A 20,150-nucleotide genomic window follows, 5' to 3' on the forward strand; every position below is an offset into this window, starting at 1 on the left:
GGGCACGATTTGGCAGTGTTTTCTGACTCCTCTTGGTCTACAGTGGTTCTACATGTGGACGTCTTTTTTACTGCTGAAGGTGGCAGAGGGATAGGGAGCTGTAGAGAGGCGGTGACTTAGATAGGCTCAAAGGACTCTAGATAATGAGAGGGAGAGAGAGAGAGAATGCTTGATATTGCTGATGATAGCTTAGTATGGCGTGAAGAGCTGCGGATAAAGAGGTTCAGAAAGGGACAATGGTCGGGATGACTGTCACTGGTCACACTCCTCGACCCTCTAAGAAGTCTTCATTCATACTAACAAATGAACCTTTTACACGCCACTACCCACGGACAAGCAAGTGCGGACGTGGCAAGAGAGAGAGAGAGAGAGAGAGAGAGAGAGAGAGAGAGAGAGAGAGAGAGAGAGAGAGAGAGGAGGAGGAGGAGGAGGAGGAGGAGGAGGAGGAGGAGGGGGGGGGAATAATTACCTTCGTCAAGTTATGTGGCTGGGATAAAGGGATATACATCTTTAGTACGATTACGTCTATTTTATTCATGTTTCATCAAAAGAGTATATTCGGGTTAGAGGAGCCCTTTTAGTTAAGAACAGGCTCCAAAAACCTGATGTCTTTATGAGGAAAAAAAACAGGTGGGACTGCAACAACTTGGAGATAATACACCAAACACAGATAAAGAACCTAGGATAAAACACTAAATGCAGAGAAAGAACCCAGGATAAAACACAAGAGGCAGAGAAAGAACCCAGGATAAAACACAAGAGGCTGAGAAAGAACCCAGGATAAAACACCAAATGAAGAGAAAGGACCCAGGATAAAACGCTAAATGCAGAGAAAGGAACCAGGACTTAAGTATTAAATCTTGTGTGCTTTCTTTGTATTCTTTTTTCCCTCCATAACGTCTTCACATTGACCTTGCTGCTGTCAAAAAGATGTTATTCATGTGCTTCATTCGCCATCTGGAAATAGCGAACATACTCGTTTTTAATTTATTTATTTATTTATTTTTTACAAACAGGTGAAACAGAAAACATATAATGCCTAATCCGTAATATGTGAGGGGGTATGGTGCTCTCTGTTGGTGTATGAGTAGACTAATGAATTCAGAAATTGGTTGGTTAGCACAGAACCAGAGTCAACTAACACGTACGTAGAATTAAGAAGAGTACTAGATATAAGTGGATCCACAGCAGAACGAAAATAACCGATCATCACTCGCTGCCTCGTTGCCCAGTCACACAAAGCTAATCACGTATCTGCTCTGTACATCCATATGTTGAATGCGGTCCGGTATATGGTATTTTGTCCAGACTGGTGATGAAGTTATGTGGGTAAGTGGCTTAAGAGGGTGATGTGGTGATGTTATCAGAACCCGGGTATAATGATAAGGCATGTTGTGTCTGATGTGTTAGTGATCTGTGTTACTTATTGCCTGGGAGTGACTGAGTTCCTGGGTGCTACGGAGGCTACTTGAATCGATGTGCTTGTGTCGGGTAGTTACGTGTTTGAGTGAGCTTATGATATTTTTTGTTATACTTGATTGTACGTGCTCTTTGGTGTGTATGAAAGTGCACTAATTTATATCTGGGGAGATTCCTCAGTGTGAGATTGAGTGTGTTTTTACATGAGTGAATGTGTATGTGTATTTCTTACATATAACAGTAAATATATAACAACAACTCCTTTGAAATGACATATTTTAAACAGTAAAGTAACATTTACAGTTCATTAATATTGTTAAGCTAATTGTCTTCACCATAATTACCGGTATTGTCTTCTTTCTTTTACACTAATTTGCATACTATTAATTTACTGGCTATTCAGGTAGGCTTTCAAGCCATACATTCACGTGTCATTAGTATAAAACTGGCAATTACGTCCGTTTCCGTTACTAAAAGCCTTCGGTGAGATAATGTTCATCCGCCCTGTTGACTGGGAGGCTAGTTTTCTTAGTTGCTCTAGATTTCCTCCAGTTGAATTAAGACATTCTGCATTAATTCCATTACAGTTACCTTGTGCGTCCAAAGTACTAAAAGGGCTACACGCGAAGTTTGACTGCAGTATGAGGTACGGTCCGGTGTTACAGTACTTAGATAGAGTCATCAACAGACACAATCTGTATCACCAACACACTTTCACCTCGCTCGTCTCCCCTTCTACTGACCTGTCCTTTCCACTCTTTGACCTCTTCACTAACATGATGTCTCTGTTTTTAGTTATTCTTGCTGTCTCCAGACAATATATTAAACTCTGAGAAGATCTGTAATGCAGTGGCAAATGAAGGCTCTGTCTAACCCCCTTTTGCCAAAAGTCTCTCTAAGGCAGAATACAGATGTTTGAATATAGCAGAGATAGAATATAAAACACTTTGCTTGGTCTGTACTAGTTAACCCACTAGCCGGGGCTGTTGCATTGTCCCTTCCTCTCTTCTTCACCACTTCCAGACCCTAGCTGGTCTCTGGAGACGCTGACTTCCAATCTAACAGCTTGGTTTGTGTCCACGCCTCTCATTCCGGAGCGTCGCACTCCTTGTCAACCACCTGAGATAGCCAGCAATGGGAGTTGGACATGGCAGATGGCCGCAGATTATGCCCATTGACGTGTAAGAATTACTAGTAGTATCACTGGCATGGATGTCCTGCCACCAGACACACCCAACTCTCATGTCAGGGTGGGTCGCTTTAGAGGACATTGACCCCATTAGATGTTTCTGTTCAGGCAGACCATAGGCGATATTCATAGAAACCCTGGCTCCCTAAAGGACTGATGGCCATTCCGAGATTGCTAGGGAAGCAGGATGGGGGTGGGAGAGACTGCGATGGTAATAATGGAAGGATGATTGAAATACCCTAAAATGAGGTAAAGAGGATGGAAAATAAAGAGGAAAGGCATAGAAAATTGCAAAGAAGGAACGGGGAAATACGGGCTGTAAAGAACTCGCACATTAAGGAACATAGTAAGAACTTAAAAGAGAGTAAAGCAGATGCGTAGCTACCATAGTTAAAGGTATGAGCAGATGCGTAGCTACCATAGTTAAAGGTATGATTACTTGTTTCGAGTACCGTGAAAGGCAATGTAGCCAAATGAGGAGGGAAATTATGATGGTGTATTGAACGATATTAAATATAGACAATGAAAGAAAGAGACATTCAGGTGTATGAGAACTTAAACAAGGGTTGGAGGAGATTGTAAGATGGTGAGGGGAGGAATAAAAGCGACAGTGAACAACAGCAAAAGCTCGAGTGTAGACGATAAGTCTGTGTGTGTGTGTGTGTCTGTGTGTGTGTGTGTGTGTGTGTGTGTGTGTGTGTGTGTGTGTGTGTGTGTGTGTGTGTGTGTGTTTATGAGAACTGATCACAAAGTTCAGAGACTTCTATTACAAATGGCAGTTGGAGGCCGTGAGTTGTGCTAAGGTGTATACGAAGTAGGGATTTTAACGTGTCCCAGGAGCAAGTCATCTCTCGATACCTTATACCAGTGTTGAGAAAGATGTGTTCAAAGACAGATGTATCTCTTACCCTTGCCGTAAAAAAAGATGGGAGTGAATTAATGTGATAAAAATTTAGTGATATTGATGTTGTAGCTACACATATAGTAAACCTCGGTTAATCCAGATAACTGGAGGGGGAAAGCCAGTCGTTGTTAATTGATTACTGGAATAAACCAGGTTCAGGAGTAAGGGAAACAATCTAGCATATGACTCATGTAGCAGGATTTTTAAAACAAAGACATGGACACTTCAGTACAATAATGTAAAGCATTTGTTGTTCTTGTTGTTGTTGCTCTGCCTGTGGTTTTACTGTATTGCACAACAAACACCCAAAAAAGTAGTAATTCTTTTTTAATGTACCATTCATATAGTAGAGAAGCTGTCAACTCAGCAAGTATGTACTGTACAAACCACGGATTTGAGATGACACATGCCCAATCTACCCCAACCCAACCCAGACTTGCTGAGCTGGTGTTCTGTGGCGTTTAGATGTTCACTAGTACTTAAGACCGTCTCGGCACATTTGGTAGAAACAGACGGTAACAAGACGGAGCACTAAGAGAATGCAACACCTCCACCCTACAATTGTTCCATTTGGGAACAAGCGGGCCAGCACCCCCTTGGTGCTGGCCCGCTTGTTCCCAAATGGAATTACTTTATCCTTGCTTGGTTCTGTACTCTTCTGTCAAGTTTGATTCATGTTGGAGATAAGCTGTTTTAGACTACCTTTCCACGTGACCCTTACCTTTGACATATTGGTCTCAGAACCATATCTCTTCCATGCCTAAGCGTCAACCCTGCGAGCAAGGTTGGTTTACACTGAATGAAAACGTTTTGAGTTTTATGCTTGAAAATTTGATCTTGTCCTGTGATCTTGAACTTTGATTGTTCTGAAAATCGACTTAATTCATCCTTGCCTTTCCTTTAGTCCTGCCACCAGATTCGTTTGAAACCGCTTCAGAGCCTTTTAGGTTGACGTTGCCATGAGGCCATGACCTTTTGACCTCTTGTTCTCGAAACGCACTGGGGAACCACTTAGCTGACTCATCATACTTCCAGGAAGTTTGGTCTAAACTGAAACAAACCTGTTAAGATTTTTTTTTTTCAGACACACACACACACACACACACACACACACACACACACACACACACACACACACACACACACACACACACACACACACACACACACACACACACACACACACACACACACACACACACACACACACACACACACACACACACAGAGCAAAGTAATATCTGCTCGAGTTGTGCCACACCGTAGTAAAAAATACTACGCCTTACAGAATATTTGTAGCACAAGTCTTTCTCGGTGGGTTGGGTGCAATTAAAGAGTGTGTCGTGTGTTTTGTTTATGTCTAGAACCAGCGCAGGATGGAAAAGCATAAGGAATGGAAATGAAGGGAGAGAAAGGAAAGGAAAGGAAGGGAAGGGAAGGAAAGGAGGGGAAGGGAAGGAAAGGAAGGGAAGGAAAGGGGAAGAATGGAATGAAATGGGAAGGGAATGGGAAAGGGATGAGAAGGGAAAGGGATCGAAGGGAAGCGAAGGGCATGGATGGAAAAGGAAAGGAATGGAGGGCCATACCCTCGCCGTTATCAAACAGGTTCAGCCGCGCGATGGTTTAATGAGATAACTATATTACCCTTGGGCTCTTACGGGCTTAACACTCATTAATTGTTCCACTAGAGCCATTAACAGCCTGATTTGCATATATGTGAAGCTGTAATTAAAATCCATTACGTGTTCAGAGGTTAGAGGGATCTGTATCTTCCACGTCTGTCTTTTCCATACATTACCTCAGTGTCATAACATTTCCTTGTCTCCTATGTACCGTACCAGCGTCACAAATGCCATCTCACCTGTTGGTACACTTCCTTCCTTCCTCCCTCTCTTTCTTAGCGTTCACTTCCTTCTCTCTTCTGGCTTTCCCATTTTCCTTGGCCTATTTTCTCCCATTATTTCCTCCCCAACCCTTCCTGTCTCTTTGCATCGTATCTCTTCATCTTGATCTCTTCTCTCCTTCTCCATAATCATACTGAGTTTTACAGTGTGTGTGTGTGTGTGTGTGTGTGTGTGTGTGTGTGTGTGTGTGTGTGAACAGGCTCAGTGTAGCAATAACACTTGCCCATTTTTAGCAAGTATGATAGACAAGACTGTAAATTGAGCACCAAGACAATGTAGCACATTATGTACCAGAATGTATACCAGATTTTCTTCTTACATTTAAACAATATATTTCAGTGCAGATGTTGTCAAGTCCCTCTCACCCATAGCTTGGTGTAAGAAGTATTTTCTTCCCAAACATAAACAAATGTTGATTGTTCCTAAGCTCTTATTTACATCCGTATCATGAGCAGGGGTTTAAGTGCTTTTCCCAGCTTTGGGAGTTGTACATTACCGTAAATAAATAAATAAATGGCCTAGGAAAAGAAAATACTACAAAACTAATCAATACCCGTCATAGACATCTCTGACTCAAGACTTTAAAAGCTGTCTGTGTTACTTCACTACGAGTATGTGATTAAAAACTCCGGCTTTCGAATTGCACCTACCCCACGGTCAGAATTTCTTAGAGAGATGGGGGGATTTAGTGTGTCTTTGTCATTTTGTGTTTGTTTCTTAATACAGAGTGGTTGGGAGCACTCACCATCGACTCACCCGATGTAGTGTTTCTCTCAGGTGACTACATTGAGTGGCAAACCTAATGGTTTCCTGTAAACCAGGAAACCATTTAGTACTTTGGGCGGCAAACATACAACCAAATGACGCCTAGTGGTTTTGTGGGTTAAGGTGGTCAAGCCGGGTTGAGTCTGTAAGGGTTTATATTTGATTCTGATAATAGCTCAGATCTCAAGGTCACAAAACAAGAAAGATCAAGTGGAACAAATTTGCTTCGATTGTAGCCAGCCCTAGTGTAATCGTGGAAGGTCGTGCAGAAGTACCGGTATTGTAATTGGTTTTGAAAAGAATCTGTGGAAGGTCAAGGTCACAGGGCAAAGTCAGGTATTCGATCTTTAATCCATTTATAGGGCACATGTGTTGCATTCTCTGAGTGCTCCTGCTTTTTATGAATGTATCTGTTATAACACGCTAATTACCTAAATCCAGTAATGCACACAAAGAGAAAAATAGAACATCACACACCTTTTCACGTCATGTCAAGAGTTAACCGTTACTCTCAGTTCTTCATGTGTGCAACAGGTCAACTCTGGAACTGTCTTCCTCTGTCTGTTTTTCCTACTGCCAATGATCTCCAGTCTTTCAAACGCAGTGTGTCCAGGCATCTCGAAATGAACGGATCTTGAATTTGGCTCTCTATTATCTTGTTTTTGTATTTTTCTTGGAACAATTGCCGGGCTCCTGGCCTTTGGTTCCTTCTTCCTTGTATTAAAAAAAAAAAAAAAAAAGTTGAACACTAATCCCTATAAATTTTTGGTCTAATTGTCTGGAAGAGGCAGGTTATGGCAAGATAGGGCATGGCAGGGGAAGAGAGGGAGGAACAGGGTATGGCAGGGTAGGGTACAGGAGGAAGGAGCAGGGTATGGCAGGGCAGGGGATGGGAGGAATGAGCAGGGTATGGCAGGGCAGGGGATGGGAGAATGAAGCAGAGTGTGGCAGTGGAGTAGACTGTAGCACCAGTCGAGCAGGGCAGTACTCCCGAGGTGGATGGAAAGCTGATGACAGGGAGTGCTGGAGCTCCCGTTTCATCAGCCCTCAGGACTAGTTCCTGACCATCCCCCTTTGCTGAACTTTTTCAGTGTCTCAGTTACACAGAGAGTAGGCCAGCATGCTCTCCAGTACAAATTTCTCTATCTATCTTCACCAAACTACATGCACAGTACACACTACACTTCCTATTCAAAATTTACCAAAATGGCGTCAATTCACCTAGCCTCGGAGTCCCCAGGGGGGGGGACCATAAATGCCCCCGCCATCTGCCCCTCTCCCGGTGACGACTCGAGGTGCCTGGAACCACTGTCTGACTCTCTTCTTCTTCATTTCTGCAACATTCGCGGCCTTTCATCTAACTTTCGCTCTGTTGAGCACCACCTCTCCTCCTCTAAACCTCACCTTCTTTTTCTAACGGAGACTCAGCTGTCTGAGGCAACTGACAGCAAACCCTTTTCTGTATCCTCCTACTTTCTCTATACTCATTTCAAAGCCTAAGGTGGCTGTTGTGTATACATACGCAACGACTTATCTTGCTCTCGTGTTCCTGAACTTGATTCTTCTGAATTCTCCACTCTCTGGCTTCGGCTTTCCTGTCATTCTCTGACTAAATATATCTGTGCTGTTTACTTATCCCCTAATTCTACTGACTATCAAAAATTCTTCGACTATCTTACTTCTACGATGGAACACATTCTATCCATTTCTCCTTTCTCTGAAATCTCCATTCTTGGAGATTTCAATGTTCACCACCACCTTTGGCTCTCCTCTCCTTTCACGGATCCACCTGGTGAACAAGCCTACATCTTTTCTATCCTTAATGACCTAGAGCAGCTTGTACAGCACCCTACCCGTATCCCTGACCGCCTTGGAGAGAGCTCCAACATACTTGACCTCTTCCTCACAACTAATCCTTCTGCTTACTCTGTTAATCTTTTCTCTCCGTTGGGCTCCTCCGATCACAACCTTATTACCTTAACCTGTCCTATCGCTCCAGTACGGCCTGCGGACCCTCCAGGGAAACGTCGTCTGTGGCATTTTGGAGCTGCGGACTGGGAGGCCCTCAGGCAGTACTTCTTTGATTTTCCCTGGAATGATTATTGCTTCCATGGCCGTGAGCCATCTGAGTGTGCCTTGCGCATTACGGAGGTTATTCTCTCGGGCATGGAAGCATACATTCCTTTCTCATATCCTTTGACTAACGCAAGAAAGCCTTGGTTTAATCACGCTTGTTCTAATGCTGTCCGCAACAAGGAGAAGGCCTACAAAAGGTAGCGGAGCCAACCCACCCCTGAATCACATAATCTTTACGTTTCTGCCCGGAATCGTGCTAAGTCTGTTCTTCGCTCTACTAAAAATAATTTCATCCATACTAAATGCTCTCAACTCTCCAACTCGAATTCTTCCCGCTCCTTCTGGCACCTTGCCAAAAATCTTTCTAACAACTTTACCTCATCATCCTTCCCTCCTCTTTTCTACTCTGATGGTTCTGTAGCTATTTCTTCTACTGATAAAGCAGATCTCTTCGCACAGACTTTCTCCTCCAATTCCACCTTAGACGATTCCGGTGCTGTTCCTCCATCACTTCCCCCCTCTGACTTCCTCATGGCTGATATTAAAATTTCTTCAGTTGATGTATTTTCTGCCATTACTGGCCTCAGTACTAACAAGGCATATGGGCCTGATGGGGTCCCTCCTGTTGTTCTCAAAAACTGTGCTTCTGTGCTTACACCCTGCCTAGGCAAACTATTTCGCCTTTGTCTGTCAACTTGTACCTTTCCTTCTTGCTGGAAGTTTGCTCTCATTCAGCCAGTCCCAAAGAAGGGTGACCACTCCCAACCCTCTAACTATCGTCCAATTGCTTTAACGTCCTGTATTTCAAAAGTTTTCGAGTCAATTCTTAATAAAAAATTTTAAGGCATCTTTCCTATCACAACCTTCTTTCCGATCGTCAGTATGGGTTCCGTCAGGGACGCTCCACTGGCGATCTTCTCACCTACCTTTCAGACTCCTGGTCATCCTCCTTTCGGGACTTTGGCGAAAGCTTTGCCATTGCACTTGACATCTCAAAGGCTTTCGATCGAGTCTGGCATAAATCTTTAATTTCCAAACTGCCCTCCTACGGTTTCTATCCTTCTATCTGTACCTTCATCGCTAGCTTCCTTTCTGGTCGTTCTATAGCTGCTGTCGTAGACGGCCATCGTTCTTCTCCTAGATCTATCACCAGTGGTGTTCCTCAGGGCTCTGTCCTATCACCAACTCTCTTCCTTTTATTCATCAATGATCTTCTAAGCTGTACATCTAACCCTATCCACTCATACGCTGATGACTCCACCCTTCACCTTTCCATTCGGTTCCCGCAACGCCCATCTCAACAGTTACTTCAACAAACAAGGGATGAGGCTATGGCACACCTAATGTCTGACTTGGCTCATATCTCTGACTGGGTTAAAAATAATATGGTTGTCTTTAATGCTTCTAAGACTCAGTTCTTACACCTATCAACCCGACAAAATCTTCCACAGGTATACCCACTAATGTTTAATAATATTCAGATTAATCCTGCATCATCCTTGAACATGCTTGGGGTTTCATTTACTCGGGACTTATCTTTGAAAGATCATATTACATCTCTTGTAAAATCTGCTTCCAAGAGATTGGGTGTGCTAAGCCGACTCCGCTCTTTCTTTACCCCTGCACAATTGTTGACTCTATACAGGGGTTTTATCCGCCCCTGTGTGGAGTACAACTCTCATGTGTGGGGAGGCTCCCCACATACAGCTCTTCTCAATAGGGTGGAGTCAAAGGCTTTTCGTCTCATTAACTCTCCTCCTCTTACTGACTCCCTTCAACCTCTGTCTCTTCGCCGCACTGTTGCATCTTTATCTCTTTTCTATCGGTACTTTAATGGTCACTGCTCCTCTGAACTGTCTGCTTGCATTCCTCCACCTCTACGACGGGCGCGTAGCACCCGTCTGGCAGCAAACTCTCATCCCTTTTCTGTCCAACTCTCTAATGCAAGAGTTAACCGTTACTCCCAGTCTTTCATTCATGCAACAGGTCAGCTCTGGAACTGTCTCCCTCTGTCTGTATTTCCTGCTGCCTATGATCTCCAGTCTTTCAAACGCAGTGTGTCCAGGCATCTCAAAATGATCGGATCTTGAATTTGGCTCTCTATTGTATTTTGTTTTTCTCTTGGAGGGAACTGTTACTGCGGGCTCATGGCCTTTGGTTCCTTCTTCCTCGCATTAAAAAAAAAAAAAAAAAAAAAAAAAAAAAAAATGGGGGGGGGCAGGGGATGGAAGGAAGGGGATGGGAGGAAAGAGCAGGGTTTTGCAGGGCAGGGAATGGAAAGAAAGAGCAGGGTTTTGCAGGGCAGGGAATGAAAGAAAGGTGCAGGGAAGAGCAAGGCAGGGGATGGGAGGGAGGAGCAAGATCGGGCAAGTTAAGACGTGGAAGGGAAGGAGCGGGTGACCATGAATACAGTTGTTAAAGTTATGGTTAACATCGAAGATAGCGCCACCAGCCAACACAGATGACAATGTTGACTGTCAGTTGTTCACTCATATAAGGTTGTTCATGCTGGGCAGGTGAGTGACGTGAGCGGAAGGGGACAAAGACGATCTAAGTTCTTGTGCTTGTCCCACCATCCTTCTAATATCCTTTGTGTTCTGTCCTATTGAGATTCGGTGTTTTGAAGCCACCAATTAATGATCCTCATTTTAGACTTTCTGGTAGGAGCATGTTGTCTACCACTTTTTTGTGACTATATATTAGATCATCAAGATACTGAGATCGTATGTGTATTACTGAAGTAGCTGATGGCATCGTGGAAGTAAGGCAATGTGAAGTGCAAGGTGAAGAGATAAAACTCATGCTGTTTTTATGGAGTAGGTTTTCAGTTAAATGTCGTTCAACCAGTTTTATCGCTCTTGGGTTACGGTTATTGACACATAAACAAGTAAACGGTCACACCTTTTAATACAGTCACAGCAGAACATTTTTTAGTGAAATGGCCAACCCTTAGGAAAAGTATACCACATTAGTGCAATAGTTATTAAAGGCCAAATTATACCATATAATGATGTCTTCCCCTTTCCATTTTGGCGTGTTGGTGGACTATTGAACTCAGGAGTGCAGAGCAGATTACGAAAGAGAGAGAGAGAGAGAGAGAGAGAGAGAGAGAGAGAGAGAGAGAGAGAGAGAGAGAGAGAGAGAGACTTCAACCAACCACGTTAACGGCAAAAATAGATGCAAACAAACACAAGCTTCCTGGCACACAAGCGAATCCAACATGAGGTACAAGGAAAAGAAAAGACCGGAAGGACATAAATCCTCATAGCTGAAATTCAAAAAAATTCTTACCTTGGAATTCGCCTCTGCCTTCTCGAATATCCAATGAGCTGAAAATGTACACGAGCTGGAGGAGGCATGAGGAGTAAGAGGGGAAGAGGGTGAGGTGGGATGTCGAGAGGGAAGGGGAGACTCAGCACGGTGTGGGGATGAATCTTAATAAGGGTAGTGAGGTAAGTTTGGTCCCAAGATTGTCGTCATATATAGGCGGGAAAATACAGCTTTCATCATCATCATCATCATCATCATTAATCAAACCGTGTATTAGTCAGTCAGTCATCTATCCATTCATCAGTCAGTCAATCAGTCAGTCACTCATCCATCCATACATTGGTCAGTCAATCAGTCATCCATCCATCAATCATCATCATCATCATCATCAGTACCGTCGTCGTCATCGTAAGGGTAATAACAAGGAGTACATACGAGAGCGCAGCACCTGCGCCCTACGATTGGTGTAATGGCCAAACATTTGACTTTGCCCTGTGACCTTGACGTTTGCCTGATTGTTCTTAAAAATCACCCTTGTCTGACTTTCAGCCCTGTCACCAGGTTCTGTTCAACTCCAGTCAAAAGCGAGTTATAGGATCGAACACTTGATCTTGCTATATGACCTTGACCTTTGACTGCTTATTCTAAAAATCTGCTAATTTCATCCTTCCCCAACCATCAGCATTCACCACTAAGTTTGGTTTAAATCGTAACAAAATTGTTTAACCCCTTAACCGCGGGCGTCACTTTCGTGACGCTCGGCTACAATGGATCATACCGCGGGGCATCACTTTTGTGATTCTGTGTTATTTTGAATTATCCTGGGCTCTCAAGTGGTGGCTTGTATCATCTATCAGTACTGCCAATGTCCAACACTAGTCAGCACTCCAAATCTCATCTGTACTCCCATCCATTGTTGACATTTTAGCTATTTTACCCCCTTCGTGACTCCCCTCCCTACCTGCCCTCCATTACCCTCTCCTCTCACCTCCCACGCCGCGCTGCGCTACGGAAATTTCCCCCTTATTTTTCCACAGATTTCATCCATTGAAATAAGCCCTATGCCCTATATTTTTACCCAATAATATATACCAAAAAAAATAACAGGTAAGTAATAGTGTTATACTCCAGAAATTGGCTAATTATCACCTGACAAAACCTCACGTGCATTCATTCGCTACATTACCACGGTAATTTCCCCTTTGATTTATGCCTTGTAATCGATGTCTGTAATAAAAATATATATCAGAAAGGAAGGGAGATTCCTAATTGACATTTACATTCACCTGGAACTACCTATTTCTTTATTTATTGCCGAGATTTTCTACCTATAAAAAATTAGCCTGTAAGTTAGCAGCAGTCAGCCTAAAGTGTCATTGTCAACCCTTCCCTTCTCAGATAAGCCGCAGCATTTAGTTCCTTGTCCTCCACTGCAGAGACAACATGTCGCACTCGCGCCCCGCCATTCCTGCCGTTTCTGCGCCCATTGCAAAGGGCCCCGTGACCTCTACGCCAAAGAAAAGTGTTGAGGCAAGCAGGAAAGGCCTCAGTGACTCTGCAGTGGCACGAGAACTTGCAGAATTGTCCATGATAATGATGGACAGTGACTTTGACGATTCGGGTGAATCGTGTGATGAGCCGGGTGAGGTTATCGCGCCAGAAACAGCGACAACAAGTGCTTCTACCAGTGAATTAGTGTCTAGCTCCAAGGGAAAGGAGCATTTAGTGCAGGAAGGACAAGAATTTGGGAAGGGAGTGAAAAGGCGGCGTGTTAGCCCCAGAACAATGCCCCCACGTGACCCAGCCCGCCATGAGTCACGAGTGCATTCACCTCCCCGTTCCCCAAGCCCCGCTTTACTCATCTCGTCATCATCGTCGGCTGAGTTATCTCCGAAGTCTTCGTCGTCGGAGTCACCACCAGCATCAACAGTGAAGGCCGGCCGTAGAGGTGGAGGTAGATCTAAGAGAGTGAAAAGTAGTGTAGCTAGTAGGGTAAGGGCTGCTAGTGCTGTACGGCAACCTAGGGTCAGTGAGAGTGACCTTGACAGAGATAAGCCTCCCTCTCAGCCAACCTCCACCACCACCACCACCACCACCAGCCCTCCACCACCAGCCCTCCACCGCCACGCCAGGGAATCCTGGATGCCTTCGCGTGGACGGAAGGGTCAGATTTTGTCCCCAAAAACCTGGTTTTCGATGAGAGCTTGTCAGGAGTTCAGCCTGCCTTCACTATGGACGAAAATGCTGAGTGTGTCGACTACCTTTTGGCCTTCCTAGATGACGAAGTCATGCAGCACATATGTGATGAGACCAACAGGTACGAATCACAACGTGCTGCTAGTGGTACAGGTGCAGCCAAGATGCAACAGTGGACCATGCTGGGAGTGCAGGAGCTGTATGTGTTCTTTGCCCTCATGCTTCTTATGCCACACTCCAAGAAGCATGAGTTGGAAGAATACTGGTCCATGGACCCCTTACTACCCTCACCGACCTTCAGTAAGTACATGGCCAGAGATCGCTTCCGGAACATCATGGGAAACCTGCAGTTTGCCGATAATGATGTACCTTCCCAAACCGACCCACTCTGGAAGATCCGGGAGATTCTGAACAGAATAAAGGATAAGTTCATGTCATTCTTCCACCCATTTCAGAAGGTTGTCATTGATGAATCCTTGGTTTTGTTCAGAGGACGTCTTCGGTTTGTTCAGTACATTCCAAGCAAACGCCATCGCTTTGGAATTAAGTTCTTTGTTCTGTGCGACTGTAAGACGGGGTACATCCTTGACTTCGTCATATATTCAGCCAGCACTGTCGATCTCGATAAAACTCACCCCCTTGGCTTCTCAGGCTGTGTAGTGAAAGTGCTCCTAGAAAAGTATTTTGGTGGGAATCATGTGCTGTATACAGACAACTACTATACAGCACCGAAACTTGCAAAATACCTTTCTGAGCACGGCATTGGCTCCTGCGGCACTGTGAAAAGTAATCGTGCCAACTTCCCCAAATTCCCAGAGGCGGGAAACTCGCAGCGAGGAGACGTGCACCTACGCAAGTGTGAGAAGATGCTGGCAATACGGTGGTATGACAAGAGAGTCGTGCACATGCTCACCACCGTACATAAGGGGGAGATGAGAGACAGTGGGAAGGTCGACCGTAGGACAGGCGAACCTGTGATGAAACCTGATGCTGTGTTGGACTATAATATCAACATGCGGCTGGTGGACAAGTCCGACATGATGATTGGTGAGATCGACTGCCTCAGGAAGAATACTAGGTGGTACAGGAAAGTTTTTCTGCATCTCATAGATATGACGATGCTGAGCGCCTTCATCCTGTACAAGATGAAGGTAAAGCCACCCAAGTCCTTCTCCCTGAGGTTGTTCGCCAGGACTTGTGTCCAGCAGCTGCTGGAAAGATATGGTAGGGCGACAGCAGCAACTCCAAGGCGCCATCCAGTAACACTTCCCGACCGACTTGAGCAGAGGGCGTATATGGATCGGCACAGACTGGAGCTAATGCCTGCCACAGGGAAAAGGAAGGCTGCGATTCGCAGGTGTCAGGTATGTGCGCATACCACACGCCGCACATCTGAGCATAAACGCACCTCTTGGCTGTGCACTGAATGCCAGGTTCCCCTCTGTGTTACCTGCTTCTTCGATTATCACAGCCAGAAGCAGTTCTAACAGTGCAAGTGTGGAAGCAGAATTATTTGGAAATAATGTGTAAATAATGTGTAAATAGCAGGTGAAAGCAATGGATGTTCAGTTCATATGATTGAACAGTGTATTATAGTTTTATCTTACTGAAAGTGACAGTGAATAACATAGTGTAAGTAAAATAGAAAGGTAAATATTGAAAATAGAATAGAAAATGTAAATAGTAATGTAAGTAATTAGTAATATAAGAATATGAGTACAAATAATTTATGTTATAACAGTGAAAGTGAATCCGTGGCTCTCTACATATTTTACTGAATGAAAAATTGAATGACTTCAGTGACAATAAACTAATACGAATGAAGGAAACTTATGGAGAAAGACTCCAGATATATATAAGTGTGATATAGTAATAGAAATATAAAGTGTGAGGGGTTTTATGAATAATAAATGACAGAGTGCCTAGAGCGAACTAACGCAAGTGCGGCGATCAGACGCGCTCGTAATTTCCATTGCTTTCACAGTGTTTTTTTTTAGTATGGATCCCAAACTACTTGAAAATGGTAGAATAGTGTTTATAGTGTTTGTATCTGGCTGTGGTAATCATATTACGGGTTGTCGGGAAGTGTAAAGTGGTGACTTAGTTACCCTACTTCAGAGGTCTCCACAAGTCCTACGGAAACGGACGAAGGCTCAACAATCATTCCAGGAGAAAGCTGAAGGTATGTGCAATAAGCATATATAATTTTATTATTCTAGGACTAATAACTGATTTTTGGCAAATATTTTTTGAGAGTCTGTCGGAGCCCAAATAACCCCGCGGGACACGCAAGTCATTGGTAAACAAGCCCGCGGTGTAGGTAGGTTAAGTTGACCTTGCCATATGACCTTGACCTTTGACCTATTACTCTTCAATATAATAAGGTCAACCCCAGGGAGGACCCTTAATCCTTTTACTAAGTTTGGACCAGATGGGACAAAAGGAGTCAGTCTGTTAGTTATTTTAGTCACACACACACACACACACACACACACACACACACACACACACACACACACACACACACACACACACACACACTCACACACACACACACACACACACACACACACACACACACACACACACACACACACACACACACACACACACACACACACACAGGCACGCACGCACGCACATACGCACCTATGCACGCACGCATGCACGCACGCCCGCGCGACAGGTTCATACCTCTCATTGGTTCGCACTCACTTGGAGAAAATGTGAAGACGCAGCTACCAGATAGTAAAGATGTTAAAATTCTCTCTCTCTCTCTCTCTCTCTCTCAGCTTTGTAATTCCTCAGTATTTACTCAAAAAATCTCGTATTTTATATGTAATTTCCAGCTCCTTACTTTATATAATTATTGCCCGACTTACTTGCTTCTCTCCCTTCATCTCCTTGTGGAATGTTTTATTGCCATATTTGATTAGCTTCTGCCCTGTTACTTCTGTCTTCGTTCTCCATCTTTTATCATTACTCTGCGTCAGGCCTTTTATTCTTGTTTCTGTTCTTCTCACTACATGTTACCCCTTTAACTCCCTTTACTTCATTCGTCTTCATCTTTCCTCCTTCTCGAAGTCTCTTACTCCTCCCTTTTCCCCGAGTCAGAGCAGCTGACCCTGATGTTGTGGCTTGGCGGATCATTTTAACGTTATTAAAGACAAATCTCACATGTACTCCACTTGTTCAAAAGACAATTCATTTCCCTCCAGTCACTACTGCATCGCACTATGAATCACCTTTATTGTCAGTAACCATAACTTTATTGTCAGATTAGTAATGACAAATCCCACATTCACTCCACTTGCTCAAAGGACACTTCAAGTCTTTCCGATCACCGCATCGCACTATGAATCACCTTCTCTCTCAGGAATCATAACTTTACTCTTCATCGACGTTCACAATAGCGGATAACATTCACTAAACTCTGAACCAGTGTAAAGATCTTGTAATCATTTAGTATGCAACAAACCATCATTAAAGTAGGTAGGTTGACATGAGTTAGGTTAGTTCAAGGTAAGACAGGGAGAAGGAAGAATGGAGGTTGAAGTACGCAGAGAAATGAAAAATGGCCAAATGTCGAGGCAGTAAAGTTGAGGAGTGAGAAGGGAGAAGCTGGGGAAACTAGAGGAAAGAAAGAAAGAAGGGGCAAATGAGCTGAAGAGGGGAGAGGTGGGGAAGAAGAAGAGGGGCAGGGCAGCAGGGAGAAAGAAAGGAATGGGAGGGAGGAGACAGAGGTAATGGACATCTATTAGCTCCTTGGTCATGGGGTGGAGTGAATGCTGTTATGGTTATTGAAATACCAAATGCAGCTGCGGCCAGCAGGGATAACTAATACCCGGTGGATTGTTTTTCTTGCCTCAGGGTGGACTTTGGTATGAAAAGAAAAATGGGAGTGAAAAGTGAGGTTAGGCGATGTGTAGGAATATAAACACGAAAGACTGGAAAATCAAGAAAAACAGTTAAGAAATATTCGAAAAGAAAGCAAACGGGAGCTAAGAGGCTGAGAGTGTATTTGTTGGAGGTTGGCTTGGGATGGAGGGGATATCTGATTTTACTCAAGTTTTTAGCTGCCTTACGTTCATACGTTTTAAGTAGTGACCTATAATTGCGTCAACAAAGAGGTAAAAGATGATTTTGGAGGTAAAGAGAATTAGAAACAATAATTGGATGACCGAGAATGGGATGGGGAACAAATTTGAAGGATGGTGTGTAGTGGGAATAGGGGAGGATAGGAAGAGGTAAACAAAGGAATGAGTTGGAAATTGGTGTGTGTATGAGGGAGGGTGGTGTGCCGTAGGAGAAAGGGTCAATTTTCAGTACGGACAGAAATGGCTGGATATTTGTTTTGGAGGCTGCCCACTGACGAGATGAATTAAACGGAATAAGGATGAAATTCTTAAGTGATGTACTGTATATCAAGGTAATATTATAACGTGACTTATCAAATAAGGTGCATCAAAAATGTTTATAACAACTAACGTTTATTCATGTTTGGCAAATACTTATACAGCCTGGGAAAGTCACTGTGAAGCAGAAAACACTGCAGCTTATCACACTGCCACGCCACAATGCCACACTTCACAATGCTTCACCACACACTGCTATGCCCAACACTACCTCACTTAATGTCACACTTAACACTGCCACGCCATAATGTCACACTCGACACTGTCTCACCACACATTGTTATACCTCACACTACTACACCGTAATGCCACACCTCACATTGTCATACCTCACACTACCACGATATGCCACACCTCACATGCCTCACCACACACTACCACATTGTAATGCCATGTCTCCCACTACCACACCATAATGCAGCACCTCACACTGCCTCACCACAAATTGCAATACCTCACTCTGCCACACCGTAATGCCACTCCCCACACACTCTTTCCTCACACACTGCCGCACCTCAATCTTACATCACACTTTCACACCCTTCTTCTTTTGCACGAGCTCCAGTATAATGTAGGACGTAGTTTATAATCATATTCATAGCAGTCTTTACGTTTTTTTTCCTCGCCAAGATTTTATCCGATCCAGATTCTACTTGAAGAGGCCCGCCTTTTACCATGGCATAGCACTTAACCATCTGCGATATGTATCGTATGAGTGAGGAGGATCGTGAGAGCGTATTACTATATAGCGTTATCACAGGCAGAGAGTGTGCACCGGGTGGAATGGGCTTGTACTCATATTTAATTTGTGTTGTTTTTTTCTTGCTCTTACCATGAAAGTTGTGTATGCTGGTATACCCCCTCCCCTTTTTTTTTTTTTTTTTGCTAGGTACTCTCTTGACATTCAGTTCTTTTTTATTACCCTATCAGAAGCCTAGGGACCCGGGGTTAGGCAACTTGATCCCGACATTTAAGGCAAGGGTTACTGAACTTACCCTCCTCTGTATGGCACACTGTAAACAATAAATCCCAACCACCCACCTTTACGGGCCCCATCTGGTTGGAACATCTTAACCCATTAGATCACCTGGCGTCATTCGCTTAAATGGTTACTGCCCAGTGTAGTAAATAGGTCTCTGGATAACAAGAAGCCATTTGACGTGTCGGTCATTGTAGAGTCACCCTTATTTTGTACTACATCGAATGAGTGGATGGAGAGAGCCCCCAGCTACCACACAGCACCCCAGTCTACCACACCAACCACACAAGAGTTACCCCCCTTTTATTACCGTGGTAATCAAAGGAATGGCTTATATACCACGTGGATTATGACGTACCTTATAATGTGCATCGTTTGGGCTGTAAGGTGAGCCAAGAATTACATAGGCTTGAGTGAGGAATAAAGAGATGTGTGGCCGATTTCACTAGGCAGTTTGACATTTGTTTTCCTTGCGTTTCTTGTTCTGTTTGTGGATGACAACTACCTACCTGTGTAATTGGTGCGAAATAGTGTAAGGATGATGATGATGATGATGGTAATGATTGTTATTATTATTATTATTATTATTATTATTATTATTATTATTATTATTATTATTATTAATTAGTAGTGATAGTGGTGGTGGTGGGGTGGTGGAGGTGGTAGTAGTAGATGTATTGGTAGAATGTAGCTACTTTTATTTTCTTCCTAATTCTAGTATTTTTTTCTCTCATCAATTTCTAACCCTTCCACGAACACCATGGTGTACGTATATACTGTACTCAGTTATCACCCAGTCTCTCTCTCTCTCTCTATCAAATTTCAGAAATGCTCGTGTGTGGGCGTGTGTCTGTGTGCATGTATATACTTATTTACCTACATAGTTTTGCTCCTCACATCATCATCTGAAAATGTACAACACAGCACCAACCAAGGCCCGTACTCTCGTTTGTCAAGGTGGCTCCCTATCATCCCTTCCTTAGCGATTTGGTTCTTGGATACGGCTAAGTAATATAATTTTGCACGTTATATA

The sequence above is a fragment of the Coenobita brevimanus genome, chromosome 80 (genome assembly GCF_032717465.1).
Source record: "Coenobita brevimanus isolate Jiangsu-jjx chromosome 80, ASM3271746v2, whole genome shotgun sequence".
Taxonomy (NCBI): domain Eukaryota; kingdom Metazoa; phylum Arthropoda; class Malacostraca; order Decapoda; family Coenobitidae; genus Coenobita; species Coenobita brevimanus.